We start from the raw sequence: 4,708 nt of genomic DNA, 5'->3' as shown, positions 1-4,708 counted from the left end.
AAATGGAAATGACACTAAATCTGTGGCCACAGTGGGATTGAATTGATGCTCAATCCAATTTAATATTCATGTCATTAGTCCAGTAACTGAATATAAATATGTCGAGGATATCTGAGATTGACACTATTTCTATACCTCAGTCTCGATGAGATAACAGTTGATGAAAGGATTTGATTGCACAATAACCATACCGTTGATAGGCTGCGGTTTCGTTGTATCTGAGTCTATTGGGTGGCCATGAAGCCTTGCTAGGGGCCAATCTTGGGCTGTGTGTAGTGAGACGATTAATTGGTGTTAATCGCGATACTACACACTGTCGATATGATAAGGAGCCTACGGGTTACACACTTAGAAGATAATTTAAGAAACAATTTGTGAGAAGAGTATTTTCATCTTTTAGGATGAAAGGGTATTTTGGTAATTTACAGTGTAATTACATTTGCTGAGGTTGTTGCCTGTATTTAATTTTATATTAAAATTAAATTAGTGAGATTATATTTAAATATATCTCTATATATATTTAAATGAATTATTATTATTAATTAACTATTAAAATATTATTATATATTAATTGATTTTAATTATAATAATAATTAATTAATTAAAATACCATAAAGGGTGTGTTTGGTTGCAAGGGTGAACTAGGGTTGGAGCCCATGGCTATTCCTAAGTGGAATAGGGTTTTAATTTTTGCACTATATAAGTGCAACTTAAAATTAAAACAATAGCAAATTATTTATTCAATTAAAAGCCTAGCTACCCCATCTCTCTCTCTCTCTCAAGAAGAAAACTTTTCTTGTTCTTCTTTCTTGATTCTTGAAGCACTTGATTGTTCTAACAAAATAATCAAGGGTTCTGAGGATTATCTTCGTGTGGACTTCTGTGAGTGCGATCCTACTTTGGATCGATTGGTGAAAAATCACGTGAACAGTAGATGGTGAATAGTATCATGAATAGTATTCCTGTCCGAAATCAGAGATATTCGAAGGAGCCTTCAAACGTATGTAAGTATTCTAATCCTTAAATGGATTTACTTTATACAGATTTTTGTTTATAAACATGTAAATGGTATAATTTATACTCGGATCTAGGCAAAGAAAGGTAATTGATTATCGATTGAATTTTTGTTTTCCGCTGCGTATGGTAGATCAATTACTTACAATGGTATCAGATCCTCGAGTATTAGATTATATTGTTTAATTGATGTTTGATAACATTTATATTTGTTTGATAACATGTTATTGCATGATTTGAAGTATTTTTTAAATCTGGAAAAATTCTGTATGTTGAATGTCTTAATTAATCAATTGATTAAATAATGTGTTGATTGAATGTGTATTGGTTGGTTGGTATCCTAGTCGAATGTTTAAGCATTCGATTTGATTTGGATTTATGCCATTATGTGAAAAATTGCAAAAGACCTTACTATGCCTGATTCACTATTTTGCGGCGTTAGCCGCAGCGAAATTCCAGAAAAGTAGATCTAGCCACGACAAAATAAAACTTTGCCACGGCATAAAACTCTCTGGAACAGTTTGTGTTTTTTGGAAGTTCACGGTCGTCACGGCAAAATAAAACTTTGCCGCAGTGACCATATGTGCATGAACTTTGTCGGGGCGAAGAATTTCTTCGCCGTGGCAAGAAACCTACTGTTCAGTTTTTGCTTTCCATTTTTCGCACAGGGGCTAAATTGTAGTTTTTTGAACCTTTGAAGCCAATATCATTCTGCACGTTTAAGGTGGTAACTTGATAATTCAACCCACCCAATTCAAAAGTTGATTGTTTTTTAATGTATGCAATGTTCTTGTTTGATAATTGCATGGTGCCCGATACATGAGCCTTACACCTATTATTTATTGTTTATTGGGTTTGTTTGTAATTTTTTATAAACAAATAGGACATGTGTGTCCTGCCTCTCTTTCTTAAATCTCCATGTATTTCTTCTCCTCATCTCACTCCCCTCGTATGTAACGCGAGGTTTCTATTTTATTGATGTAAATTAGAATGATGGCTAGGCCGTTAGATTGTGTGATTGACTTGTTGGCTTACTTGACATTTGAGATTGGTAGTGGGAGCTACCAATTGGTGTGGATTAAGTTTGTTGGTCTACCTAATCAACCTATTTTGGCTTGTTATCTCCATGTATTTCTTCTCCTCATCTCACTCCCCTCGTATGTAACGCGAGGTTTCTATTTTATTGATGTAAATTAGAATGATGGCTAGGCCGTTAGATTGTGTGATTGACTTGTTGGCTTACTTGACATTTGAGATTGGTAGTGGGAGCTACCAATTGGTGTGGATTAAGTTTGTTGGTCTACCTAATCAACCTATTTTGGCTTGTTATCTCCATGTATTTCTTCTCCTCATCTCACTCCCCTCGTATGTAACGCGAGGTTTCTATTTTATTGATGTAAATTAGAATGATGGCTAGGCCATTGGATTGTGTGATTGGCTTGTTGGCTTACTTCACATTTGAGATTGGTAGTAGGAGCTACCAATTGGTGTGGATTAAGTTTGTTGGCCTACCTAATCAACCTATTTTGGCTTGTTCGCCACAACGAAGGTTTGAAATGAACCAGATGGGATCTTAGTCCACTAGGAAAGCCAACTGGCTTTCTTGAGTCAATAGTGAGAGCTATTGGCTTGAGGAAAATAGTGGGAATATTTTTTAATAAAAGACCATATTAAGAAATAATAAACATTATATTGATTTTACTTTTCCGAATTGTAGATTCACTTAAAAATGAGCATTATGAACGTGCGACCAATAATCGAGAAAGAAAACAAGTTGGATGGATCCAATTTCTCGGATTGGTATCGTAATCTTTGGATTATACTTAAGTTCGAAAAGAAATTGTATATCTTTGATAAGCCATACATGGCTGAGCCTAATCCTGATGCCACTCAAGAAGTAAAGGATAATTATCAAAAGTTCCTTGATGATGTTGATGGCGTTCAATGCTTGATGTTAGCATCGATGACACTAGTGCTGCAAAAGCAGCATGAGAATATGGACGCTACTACCATCATTCTACACCTCAAGGAGCTTTACGAAGAGAATGCTCGACATGAGAGGTACAAGGTGTCAAAAGCATTGTTTGGAAGTCGCCTGACCGAGGGAGCCCAAGTTGGCCCTCATGTGCTCAAAATGATCGAGCACATGGAGAGGCTTGAGACTTTGGGGTTTGAGTTGGATGTAGAATTACAAGTGGATTTAATTTTGCAATCTTTGCCTAACTCTTATGCACTGTTCATAATGAACTTGAATATGAACGCTATGGTGAAAACCCTGTCAGAGCTTTTGAACATGCTAAAGACTGCAGAGCAAAACTTGAAGAAGTCCAAGCTTGTTTTACTGGTAACTACTAGTAAAGGAAAGGGTAAGGGCAAGGGAAAGGCCAAGGCCAATCCCAAGCCCAAGCCTAAAGGATAGGATGCTCTCAAGCTTGCAGGTGGCGTTGGGAAAGGTGGGAAGGTAGTCTACTTCTATTGTGGCTAGCCTGGCCACTAAAGGAAGCACTGCAAGGCTTTCCTCGCAAACAGGAAGAAGTCAAATGCTCCGACTTCAGGTATGTTTATGATTGAGATTAATTTCTCTCCTTCATCATCTTGGGTCATTGACACAGGATGTGGTACTCACATTTGTACTGATATGCAAGGACTAAGGCAAAGTAGATTGCTCACCAAGGGAGAAGTGGACCTACAAGTTGGAAATGGAGCACATGTGGCTGCATTTGTTGTAGGGACTTATTGTTTGTCTTTGCCTTCGGGCTTATTATTAGAACTCAAAGACTGTTATTTTGTACCTACGATTTCTTGAAACATTATTTCAGTATCCGCTTTGGATAATATAGGATATCGTTTTGAGATTTCTAATGGATTGTTGTCCTTTAGTTTGAATGGTATTCTATGTGGAATTGCAAGGTTATATAACGGATTATATGTTCTTGATTTGAACAATAAGGATATTCTCAATGTTGAAATTAAGAAAGCTAAACATAGCGAACAAAACCATACATGCCTCTGGCATTGTAGATTGGGTCATGTTAATCAGACCCGTATTGCAAAACTTCAAAGGGATGGAGTTTTGGACCCTTTTGACTTCTAATCATTTGATGTATGCGAGTCATGCCTTTTAGGCAAGATGACCAAGTCACTTTTCACAGGATAAAGTGAAAGGGCCACTGAACTGTTAGGCATCATCCATAGTGATGTATGTGGTCACTGACAGTTGAAGCCAAAGGTGGATATTCCTACTTCATCACATTTACTGATGATTTCAGTAGATATGGTTATGTCTACCTTATGAGACATAAATTTGAAGTCTTTGATAAGTTCAAAGAATTCAGGAATGAAGTACAGAATATGTTGGGCAAAAGTATTAAAGCTCTTCGGTCAGATAGAGGAGGTGAATACTTAAGCTCAGGGTTTTCTGAATACTTGAAGGAATATGAGATAATATCACAACTCACCCCTCCGTATACAACCCAACACAATGGAGTGTTTGAAAGGAGGAATATGACCTTACTTGACATGGTTAGGTCTATGATGAGTTTTAGAGATTTACCTGTATCATTCTGGGGTTATGCCCTAGAGACTGCAACTCACATTTTGAACCGTGTGCCATCAAAGTCTGTAGACAAGACTCCATTTGAACTATGGAATGGGCGAAAGCCCAATTTGTCTTATCTAAAGATTTGGGGTTGTG

This window comes from Pistacia vera, unplaced genomic scaffold (assembly GCF_008641045.1).
Source record: "Pistacia vera cultivar Batoury unplaced genomic scaffold, PisVer_v2 Contig351, whole genome shotgun sequence".
NCBI classification, from domain to species: domain Eukaryota; kingdom Viridiplantae; phylum Streptophyta; class Magnoliopsida; order Sapindales; family Anacardiaceae; genus Pistacia; species Pistacia vera.
This window is presented reverse-complemented; position numbering follows the sequence as displayed.